This window comes from Erpetoichthys calabaricus, chromosome 12 (assembly GCF_900747795.2).
Source record: "Erpetoichthys calabaricus chromosome 12, fErpCal1.3, whole genome shotgun sequence".
Classification (NCBI taxonomy): Eukaryota; Metazoa; Chordata; class Cladistia; order Polypteriformes; family Polypteridae; genus Erpetoichthys; species Erpetoichthys calabaricus.
Window position 1 is genome coordinate 4,832,307 of NC_041405.2, and position 12,439 is coordinate 4,844,745.

The following is a 12,439-nucleotide window of genomic DNA, read 5'->3' on the forward strand; positions in this document are numbered from 1 at the left end:
TTTATTGCGCTTTATGTTTTTCAGGAAAATATAAACTTACTGGTTAAAAAAAAAGTTCACTTTTCGTCCTCTTTTCTAATTTTTCCACGGCTTACCTCCTTGAAAGGAAACCTCAACGAGCCACAGAAGCAGCGACGTCTGGAGTATCGTGCGTGCCAGCATGGTGGTGGGCGTTCAGACTGGTAGATCACAGAATAGCCAACTGGACCTGAAGCGCAACGCTGTGGACCGCGAGGAGGCCGATGCAGGCGTTTTATAGAGAAGCCCCCTGCCCAGTCTGCGGCTGAACCCACCTCAAACTGGAAGCCACGCCCACCTGTCCTGTATAATAACGCGCGCCTGCCCTCGTTCGCTAATCAGGACGACGTTGAAAGTGTGATGGGTGACAGTCATGAACTTTACAGAATTAAAACATCAGATGATCGAAATCACAAATAAGGAGTGAGGGCTGAAGATTCCAGCAATCCTCCTCCAAGGTCACTTTATAAATAATATAAGCAACATAGTGGTATAACGGTGCCCTGCTTGACCCAAACTAGAGGCTCGATGAGGTGGGTTCTCTACGCTGGATGTGCTGCTCTGGCGCAGGGACTTGCGATTCCCGCCTGGAAAGCGCAAGAGGTGGTGGAGTGAATGGCGAATGAGTACATCGGAGAATGCGGTGCTGCGCATGCGTGCCACGGGGAGACGGCGACTTTAAACAGCACCACTTGAAGTATGGCGCGCTCCCGACTACTTGTAGTAACACATCAAACCCTATAGTCTCAAAAAAAAAAAAAAAAAAAAAAAAATTCCACACTATAATAAACATTTATCATTAGGTATACACCGCGGTATCGGTTTCAAAAATAGCGTTTGAAGTCCGCCACCCGAGACCAGAAGGCTCGGGAATAAATGGCCGCGTCTAACGTACTCCACTGTGAGTCACCGGGCACGGCGCCTTAGACTTGGATGGCACTGAAGTTAAGGCACGCGTCTCTCGAATCATTCAATGTCGGCCAGACAGGCTGTTCCTATAAAGCGACTTTCCATTTGCTTGTACTCCGGCTTATTCTTAAAGAAGGGCAAACTGAGCAAAGTCGGAACGTGGGACAGGCAGAGGGTTTCCTCTCTCACAAGAAGACATGAAAATGCATTTTAATATGGACGAAGTCCCACATTCTGCGTCCCACCACGCCAGCGACATCACATTTTATATATAGCTTGTGAAAAGCACTATGTACTGGGTAGAGAGATGGTAAGGGCACTATATAATATAGATAGATAAGAAAGACACTATATAATAGACAGGAAAATAAACAGAAGAGGTATTATATAATTTATATGAGGCGGACTATATCATAGATAGATAGGAAAGGCGCTGCAAAACAGATAGATGGGTAAGTCACCATATAACAGATATATATAGATCAGGGGATACGAAAGGCACTATAATGAGGTAGGAAAGGCGCTATGTAACAGGCAGATGGACAGATATTAAAGACATAATAAATAGTTGTAAAAGGCGCTATATTAATATATAAATAGGTAGATAGATAAGAAAGGCAATATATAATAGACAGACAGATAAACAGAAAAAAACTATATTATAACAACTTTAAATATATGATAAACTATGATAAAACTCATTACAGAAGAAACAAAAACCTTATAGAATACATATATACAAGATACATGGATTCAAGTAAAACACACCATATCACAGATAGATAGATAGATAGATAGATAGATAGATAGATAGATAGATAGATAGATAGATAGATAGATAGATAGATAGATAGATGGGAAAGGCACTATATAATACATAATTAGGAAATGCTATATAAAATAGAGAATGAATTGATATGACAAGACACAATATTATAGCTAGATAAGAAAAAGAGCTATATAATAGAAAAATGGACAGATACTGTATGAAAGGCACCCTATAATAGATGGACAGAAGGTTCGATTAGATAGTTGTGAAAGGCACTATATATTAGAAAGGCATATAAATGGAAAAGACACTGTATAGTAACATTTAAAATGATCAACTATGATAAAGCTCATTACAGAGGATACAAAAAAATTGAATTGCTATGTAATATATACATGGTTAAAAATGAAACGCACTATGTAACAGATACAGGAGAAAGGCACTATATAATAGAGCAATAGATATGAAAGGTGCTATAAAATAAAAAGATGGACTGATGTGAAATACATAGATAGATAGATAGATAGATAGATAGATAGATAGATAGATAGATAGATAGATAGATAGATAGATAGATAGATAGATAGATAGCCCCGCTTGGTCGCCCCCTACTGCGCTCAGTTATGCCTGCAGACAGCTCTGCTCCAAGGTAAAACTTTTATTTCAAAGATCTATCGTTTGTTCTCAAGTGCTTTAAATTGAATTAATCGATCCCGTTCTACTTTCTCATTTCGTGTCACACTTGCTGATGAGCCCCAGCACTGTAATTTCGACTTTTCGCGGACACTCAGCCATTACATCGCTGACAATGTGGGTCATTAGGGACCCGCTGGACTGTTCACGTGGGACTGAGAAGCGCTGACGAGGCGGGTTTTGTTGTTAACCGACTGGCTTATTAGTGTATCGTGCCGCTGAGGACATCTGGTGGAAATGAAGGGGAAGTGCATCAAAGACCGACACCTCCAGCACAGCGCTGCACAAACTGGCACTGGCACTATATAGCAAGCTGTGTAAGTGAAGCAGAGACCTTCAAATTTGATGGCCCTCAGCTAACCAAATGAGAGACCACTAGACCGAGTGATGATTCACGTGGCTCCGTTTGCGTGTTTGTGTAGTGTTCTGCATAGCCTTAAAGTTAAGACTGTGAGGGGTTATTTCATGTTGGGGGGTTGTAGCACTATACGGTCAATTGCTGGCCAGTGACCACTGGATGACCCCACCATTTATCAACATTTCATTGGCTTTGGAGCCATGGGATGTTGGAAGGGAGACTAAATCAGTGAGGTACCTTGAATAAGAAAGAAAGAAAGAAAGAAAGAAAGAAAGAAAGAAAGAAAGAAAGAAAGAAAGAAAGAAAGAAAGAAAGAGTCTTTCCATCTTCAGAGGCTGGACATGATGACCCTGATCCTTCAGTGTCAGAGCTGGTATGACGAGCTGATCTGGCTGGCTAGTGTGCCCCCTCGTGTCCATTTTTGGTGTGAATGGGGGTCCCTTCCAAAGCAATGGACAATTGGAGGCCGTCTCTTCCTATTCTTACCCCCAACATTCCTGCCCTTCACTGTGAGGGTCAGCTCCCCGGGTGAAGTGGACAGAGGGGTCCCACATGTTGTGGTGATAATAATCCCCCTGAAAGGAACTATATTATATCTAGGTGGACAGAGTGGCTGTTCTCTCAAAGCGCACGTGTGTATCGGGCCCTTGACCCCTCGATTCGGACCCACTTGCACTTCCAGGGGTGGCCTTCTCTGTCATGACATAAGCTGCTTTGTAAAATGGCACCAGCGTGCAGAATGTTACACATGAGTCCCAAAATGTGCAAAAGGAAGACGGGGTCAGTGAGGGGTGAGCGACTGACCCCTGTGACCTCCTTCGACCTTCTACCCACTTGGCCCCACACCATATCCTCTCCACTTCCGCGCTGCTGCCTAACTCTCTGACCCACCCCGCCTTATCAGCCCAGTGTGATATTTGAGCGGCGGGCACCCATTTAGTGAAATGTGCCGGCTCAGCCCTATGTGGTGCCCGCCACACAGGCACATCTCCATCTCCCACTATGGAGCAGTCTGCATTGCTGTTGGACTGGGTGCCCAGCAGTTCCCTGTGTGGCCCTAAGCTGATGGTGCCACCCGTAGCGGAATACGCAGACATGCCACCCTGCCACAAACTGGGAGCCAACTGAAATCAGAATCTCATCTGTTAATTTGTGCTTCTTATGAATTCAAGCTCTTAATCATCATGGTGACAGAAAGTGGTGACATGGCATTATGTTGGTCAGATGCACAAGTGGCAGTTCCACCGGACACATGACATAATAACTCCTACTACTAGACAACACTGAGATCACCCCTCGCAGGAATCAAACCCGGGCACTGTGGTCGCCCTTTCAATGCCACCCAACACTCGCTGGAATGGACCCTTCAGATCACCCCTTTAAAGTCAAAGTCAGTTACACCAATCAGCATGGGGACCGACCAGCTCACTGTTTTCTGCATCTGCCACTCCAGGGGTCACCCCAGGGCAGGCTTGGTAATCTTCCATGACATCTCAGACCCCTAGGCATCAAGTGATGGGCACAATTACACCTCATCCTTCTGCTCTTGCACCAGTTAGCACTGGGCCAGGCCTCATTTTCCATTTTCCTTTCCCTCCTATGAACAATTAAAGCAGTTGGCACTGGGAGTGGACCAGCTGGGCTTCACCTTTTCACCCAATACCCTTCAAAAACAGGCACCCTTCATCCCACACCCTCAGGACAACCAAACCAGCTGGCACTGGAACTGTGTCAGTTTCCTTAGACCACCTTAGTTAGAAAGTTTGGCACTGGGACTTACCCAGTTTTCCTTCACGTCTTCAACCCAACCTAAAAATGAACCCAGTGGGCCCAGGGTCTGTGCCCATGAATTTGAACCCTTTCACAGGTGCCCATCACTCCACAACATTTGAGCACTGATGTTCACCCCTTTACTGCTCAGTCCCTCAAAGGCTTTGGTTTCAAACCAGTGCTCACTGATTACTAGCCCCTTACCACCCTCATCAGCACTGGGATGGGCCAATCCTAACGGCACTGGCTGCAGACAATGAGGGGTTAAGACGGCGGAGCAGATTTGGCACCTGGGTGCGTCCCGCCTCGAAGCAAATTCCACACAGAGTCTGGCAAACAGTCTCTCCCTCCGTGGTGGGCTGGCGGGCTGCTCAAGAAGAGACACTGTGTCTCACCTTCTGGCCGTGGCCATCCTGACTGTGGGATGGCAGACAAGGGTCAAGCTGGTGCTCCCCTGCTGGGGGTCTTGAGGAGCCAACACAGATGGAGAAACACAGAGGTTACCTGGTAATCTTACTCAATAAATGATCTGATGATTTGCCAGTTTAATTCAGTTGTAGAAATAAAGTTTCTATAGAAGCAAAGGTTTGGGTTTATTTACTGTAACTGATAGGACATCATCTCCTAATGTGAGAGTTTGTTTTGTTCGTATGCTGATTTAATGGAGCCGTTGAGTAACTCAGATACCTGAATTTGCTCTCATTTATTCTACTGGAGTTCCACTCACTATTTTGGCTGTCGTCAGATGAACGGAGTTTGGATGACTTTGTTCAATCACGTGGAATCTTTAGACATAACTGGATGAACGTCCTCCAATGAGGACAAAAACAAGGAAACCAAACAAGATTGGCTGGACTCTCTTCTACGGAGGGTTCCCCTTACGTTTAACTTGAGTATGTAGCTCGAGGATCTCGGCTCAAAATGAATGTTCTAGAACCTGGCATGGCATCATCATTCCAAATCTAACTGGAGATCCCGTTAAGACAACTGCATTATTGAATGGCCAAATGTGCTGCTTATGATGTGATGTTGATGAGGCTGAATGTTTAACCCTCACAACAGAAAATCTCCCAAGAATTTAAAGTTTGGAGGTATAGGTCCGCAGTGAAGGATTTCTTTTAACGTCACCATGTTGGAAATGTCAAAGAAAAGAGACAAAGGAAGAAGCGGGAGGCCCGTACCCACACGCCACGTCTGCTTTCCTTTTTCATTTTCAGGTTGTGGACATGCATTTAGTAAAGGCCATAGCTCTGATCTATGTGTTGACCCCCAGAAGAAATCACACTCCATAATGGGAGCAGCTGTCCATGTCCATGTCCAATAAACCTCCTTTTACGGTGTTAAGTCTAGAAATCCCCAGCCGGATTTGCTGACTTTTTGAGGACACGTGAGGAATACGTTCTGCTGGGTTTTAAACACAAGGATGAGTCGGGCTGGTTAAGACTTGGCCCCATTATTCATGTTAATCGTTGTTAGGTTTTGAAGCAGTTACTCCTTTTCAGAGCTGATTGTTGTGTACTGTTTTGAAAAATTCTCAGAAATAAGGAAATAAAAGGGAAGAAGTGATAGATAGATAGATAGATAGATAAGCAGCAAGTTGAGTACCAGAGTGGGGTGCGATTGTATGCCATTAGCAGGTGACACAACTAGTTTTCATTTTATCAGACTGGCACCATGCACTGGTTTTCAGAGTCTGGACTGGTTATTGGAGTGAGACACTTGGCTTCTGTACTTGTTAAGAGAGAATTAGTACGGATTATTAGACTGGCACAACTAGCTTCAGGTACTGGTCATCAGACTGTGACAATAGAAGTGTAAACTGGGCAACTTGGCATCTGCAATCAGTAAAGCCCAATACTGACAGCCTGGACTGGGACACTTGACCGTTTGTATTTAGTACTACAGGTAGAGACTGAGAACCCATACTGGAGATTGGAATGGGGCAACAGGCATCCTTACTTATAATTAGAGTGGAGGTATGGAGATTTTGGTCTGGTTATCCAAATACGGACACTCAGCACATAAACGGATTACGAGAGTAGGGTACTGGGATACCCAGCATTTGTACATGGAGAATACTGGGAGTCTATACTGGTTTTTAGACTAGCGCACTTGTCACTTGTCAGTGAGGTCTGCACTAGGACAGGTGGCATCTGTATCGATTACCAGAGGTGGGCACTGGGCATATGGCCAGCTTATTGGACTGGGAAACCTGACCTTTATGTTTAACATTAGGAAAGAGAGGGCACCTGTACTGGTTGTTGGACTGGGACACTTGCCATTTGTATTTGTTATTAAACTGGGCCCCTTGGTATCGGTCTTCGTCACTAGAGGTGTCTATATATACGTCATTAGAGTAGGACACTATTTGCTTGTCCTGGTCATCAGAGTGGGACAGGAGGTTTTGCGGTGGTTATGCTGGAACTCTGGCCTGGGACAATTTGCGTCCATAATTATTAAAGTGGGGCACTTTGACATCTGTATTTGTCAAAGAGGGGCACCAGTACCCTCTACTAGCTATCAGACTGGGTCACTTCTGTTCTACATTGCTGGTCAGACTGGGAGAGTGGTGTTCTGCACTGGTGATACTTGAACCCTAGGCTGGGCCACTTGACATGTATATTTAGGATTAGTGGTGGGCACCAGTACCCTGTACTGGGAGACTTGCTGCCCATATTTGTTACGAAATGGGGCACTTGGCACATGTTCTGATTACTAGACTGGGCCTGCACTGGTTATTGTACTGGGACACTTGCCATTAGAGTGGGATGCTACGTGTTTGTCCTGGTTATTGGACTGGGACCTCTGCCAAGGACGCTGGTCATTTCCTCACTGGCATCTCCTCTCCCACCCCCTCACATTCTCTGGATAAACAATTCCCACCTCTGCTGTGAACAAAGAGCCTCAGAACTGCGCCGTTCAGCTGGCCCCGTTCAGAGCGGCGGGTTACGGTACGTTGGGTCCAGTCCAAACACAGCACACCGCCTCATGACAGCGGGCAGGACGGGGGCCAAGGGATGGACACATGCCCGTCCAGATGTGCTGGCCTTTCCTGGGTCTGCAGGCACTCGTCTTTCATCTGCAGGAATAAAGGAGACACACAGAGGCACAGACACCTGGGTCCAATATGGCCTCAAAACGGCTGTGCAGAAGGAAAATAAACGTCTGCCTCCGTTCTGCCCTCTTGGTTTCTGGCGCTGCCAGCAATAAAATACGCATCATTCCAAAGGTGGGGAGTTTATGAACTGGCGTAAGAAAAAGCACCCCATGAAATGGAGACCTGAGGCATTTTATATGGCATCTTTCCTAGAAGAGACTGCATCCTCAGTTCAACAATTCTTTATCTTTAAAGCATGTTACACTGGCAGCACCCCCGTGACACGCACGAGAGAACAAAAACGAGGAAAATGTGCTGTGCGGGAAAGAAAGAGATTAAGGGGGCTCAAGCCTTTTCTGTGAAAGACGCAACTCCACGTCAGAATGAGGTAAAGGTGGCACAAGCAGAAACACAAGGAAGAGAGTTTGAGATGAGGGGTCTCCAAAAGGGAGAGGGAGAAATCCACCACTTTAAAAAAAAAAAAAAAACACAAAGCCACACTGATAAAATGTGGGCAAAAGCAGCACCAATGTCACCAACGTTGCCAAGACACTCTATCTGGCCCTATTACTGAACAGGATGTCTACCACCAATCAAGTACGGAGGGAAGAGAGATGACCTGATAGGCCTCAAACAGAGACCAGCAGAAAGACACTATAAAATGAAGGTTGTAAATTGAGGTTACATCATCAAAACTAGGAGAAACACCAATGTGGTTAATCTTACTGAGCCCCTGATATTATAAGAGCTGTAACATAGCAATTGGGGGTCCCATTACTGCACACCAGCTCTACCACCAAATAACTAGAAATGGCCTCAGATCGAGAAAAGTATAAATATCCTTTAAATTTTTTTACACCAGAATCCCTGTCCACACATCAACCCACCGCAGGGCTTAGGCGACGATGGACCCCTGCGTAGTTTAAGGTACAAAGAGCAGGAGTGAGACTGTGGGCTGCCGGCACTTGTACTGAACACTTTATTATTTTTTAATGTGCGTATAGACACCCCCCCCCCCCCACAAAGCATTCCTCTAACTGTTTGCACTGCACTAGCATCTCTGGCTGGCATTCAGCAGAGGGAGATGCAGTCATTCCAGTCTCCACAGAGCTTGTTTGTCTTAGCGTCATAAATCCTCTGCGCATAAAAGTGAAGGAGTGAGACAGATGTTTCCACCGCGCGCATCTCAGAGTCGACAGTAGAAAACCCGTTGTATATCGGCCAGTCGCCACAGCGCCATCAAAGGGCAGAAAGGGGAACGGTGGTTGCCAATCTGAAACAACAATTAGAGAAAAGAAGAGCAGAGGTAGTGTTGGCACTATGGAGATGAAATGGTGGCTCACTTTTTTTCCTTTTATTAAAAATCAAGTGTGTGATGAGGCCAAGATTCGCATCCAAATAAAATTGTCCACCAACTGCTGCATAGGAAGATGAGAGGTTACCCTATGGGTGGCCTTGCCAGTTTAGCAATGATCTAACGCAGGGGTTTCCAACACATCGCTCGCAAGCTACCAATAGCTCGCCAGAGGGTTAATGAATCCTACATAAATTTGAAAACTTGATTAGTCAAATCAGGAGTGGGCGATCTTTCCAAAAAAATCATATCACAATCCTTTAAACACAAAATCACGATCCACAATCTGAATTGCAATCTCTCTTTTCAATGTGGCATATACTTAAGACCTAAGTAACACTATTTTAAATATCGCTAGCTAAGTGGAGGTAAGGAAGAGGCCTCAAAGCTGGCGAGTGAGTGAGGAAGGCCCCTCCCCACGGTCCGTTGTGTGGATCTCATATTCGTACAAATACATCGGCATAAGTAAACTGATACACAGCAAAATGAGAGAAGTTGCAAAATCAACCGGAATATTCAAGCAAACTATAGAAAAAAACAGATCTAAATCTGTAGTTCTCTTGTGAAAAGCAGCCAGACATGCATACAGACATTGGGTTTTATATATTAGTAAACCTTCAAAATAATGTGCAGTTACAGTCTCAACAGCATTCTCAGCATTTCTGGAGCTTCGTAGAGCCTGATAACTAAGAATCTTCACCAAGCAGCTCTGAAAATGTCTGCTTTGTTTGGGTCTCCATACCTCCAAGTCTAACATGAATGTTATGAAGTCAAAGTTCAGAAGAAGACTGACAGACGAACATTGAAATGACTCCAAAGAGTGAATCTCAGTGGCTCCACTCCACCATACACTTCAGTGCCAGTTATCAGACTAACAACACAGCACACATGCGACTGGACATGTGAATAAAGTGATGCAGTGACATGGAGCAAAATGACAAATGCAGGTGAACTAAATATTTTTTGTGATGTTTTAATGCAAAATGTGACTTGGACACCAACATTTTGTAAATGTTCAGGCAAAACAAGCTTATTCAGTTTATTTGGGTTGAAATAAGCTATGAGAAGAAACATTAGAAAACATGAGTAGCTCTGTCATTTTCATTTTGTAAAAGTAGCTCTCAGAGGGAAAAATGGTTGGAGACCCCTGATCTAACATGTATGTTTAAGCTGTGAGAACTTAAACCATTACAGAAAGATACAAGTCGTCAATCTTTGCCAACTTCACCCTGCTGCTCATATTATTACTGGCTTCAAATATCCCAGCAACACATCCTGACCCGGAACAGCAGGATGTCCTCCAAACTCTTCAGCCAAGACACACAAGTGTGTTCTTCAAGATGGAGAGAACACGACTACTGTCAATTTTAAAATCAATAGTGGGGTCTTGGAGTACCTTGGGTCTCTGAACTCCAAATCTAAATGATTAAAGCTCTGGGTTTGTCATTGAATCAGGCACTAGAGATAAGAGCCTTAACAGTACATTCCAGCTAAAATAAAGATGCATGCCATGTGTTTTTCTATGTGGTCGATCCACTTGTGTAACAAACTGCCTTGAATCTCTCATCTACGCTGTCCATGAAGGACCTCAGGCATCAAGAGGTTGAATTTCGTCACTAATGAACTTCAGGATAGCACATCCAGTCTACCTCCTATGAAAGATATTCAGTGCAACAACATCAGCAAAGTCTTTTCAGCATTTGGCCAGTTAGTTGCCATTCCTGTATGTCAATATGCCCACCTATGGGGGAACGTCTAGTAACACCGCAACTGGCAATGTGTGGGATTGAAGTGCTGGACAGTCTCTAGAAAAGCCCAATATGGTGGCAAAAACTGAACTAGGCATTGTAGTAGTTCTTTCAAGTCACGCCCAACTATTTTCAAAAAAGATCACGGTCATCTAGCCTCACTCGTGTGAATGCTTTTGCCAAACACTTCCTGCGCTCTCAGCACTTTATAAATGTAATGAATTATTATTATTTAGCGCTTTTCTCAGTACTCAAAGCGCTATCCACACAGGGAGGAACTGGGAAGTGAACCCACAATCTTCCAGTCTCCTTACTGCAAAGCAGCAGCACTACCACTGCGCCACCTGTGAGGACTTAACAAATTTTATCAGGACAATAATTTTATATGTTCTAGAAGACATAACGACAAAGCGAAGAAGACAGAGCATGAACAAACATTCGAAAAAGTCGATTAGAGAGAAAGAAACAATATTCACTCACAGGCAGTTCTACGTTGTATTGTCACGAAGCAAGTCCAAACACGGAATCAAAATTCAATGCAATCTTTAAGAAAAGTTAATTCTAAATATTGTTTTTACATAAGTTTTAAAGTGAAAATACTGTAACGCATATGTAACAATTCCCATGAAAATAATCTCTTTAAATTGTGTATCTGGTTAACCAAATCCGGGGGGTGAGCAAACGAAGCGAGCAGTAGGGTGGAGACCACTAATATATTTATAAATAAACACATGAATTTAATACTGAAAAATGAAGTGCACATAACCCATAAACTGACTTTATGAATAAAAGGATGCCCACTCAATTTTTTGCCACATTTTCCTGTAAAATCACAAATGCAATATGTACTTAATTCAGGCTATCCTAGGGCCATAAAAAAGTAAATTAAATCATATGTAATCACACACACACATCCATGCATGCATGCATGCAGAAGGCCAAACCCTAATTAGGCAGCACTGGGCACAATTTGGGAGCCAATCCCAGAGAAAGTGCTAGTCCAAGCACTGCCTGTACTTGCATACATTTACAGTGGGCCAATTTAAACTCTCCAAATTAGTCAAATAAGCTGTTCTTATGGGAAAGTGACCAAGATGGCGTCTATAGTAATTTATGTAAACAGTATTTAGGAATTCTTGTTCTTCAGTGATGATGCAAACTGTAAACCAAAAGTAGTAAAAAAGTACAGAAAGGTGATGCAATATAAAGCAAAGCATAAGATTAGGCAACTCCCCAAATTAAAAAGGGAGCAATTATGGTGCCCCAAAATGTTAACACCACAAACATACTGTGTTTGAAAGCAAAAGAAATTCAAAAGATGTGAGCATGTAATTGAGAAGAGCAGACATCCTGTACCATTGGTAGCTCAGAAGACTTCAAACTGACAGAGATAAAAGAAAGGGGAAACAAAACGAAAAAAATAAAATTGGTGGGGGGAGTACTGCATAAAGTGATTGTCCAAGTTTACACAAGTGAGCTAATGAGGAACATTTTGTTAAACATATATAATACAAATAAAACCTGGGAGGCTATAGAATCTAGACACACAAGTCAACAGAGACTGGCAAACAAACCTCTGCGTTGGCTCAGAGTGCAGAATCGTGACCTGCTAAACTTGGCTTCCTCAAACATAAGATGGTGCCTGGTTAGCAGACAGGCACGAATGAACAAGCCAGCAGCAGGCACGAGAGAGAGTGAGAGAGAAGCAGCAGGACGTACTTAA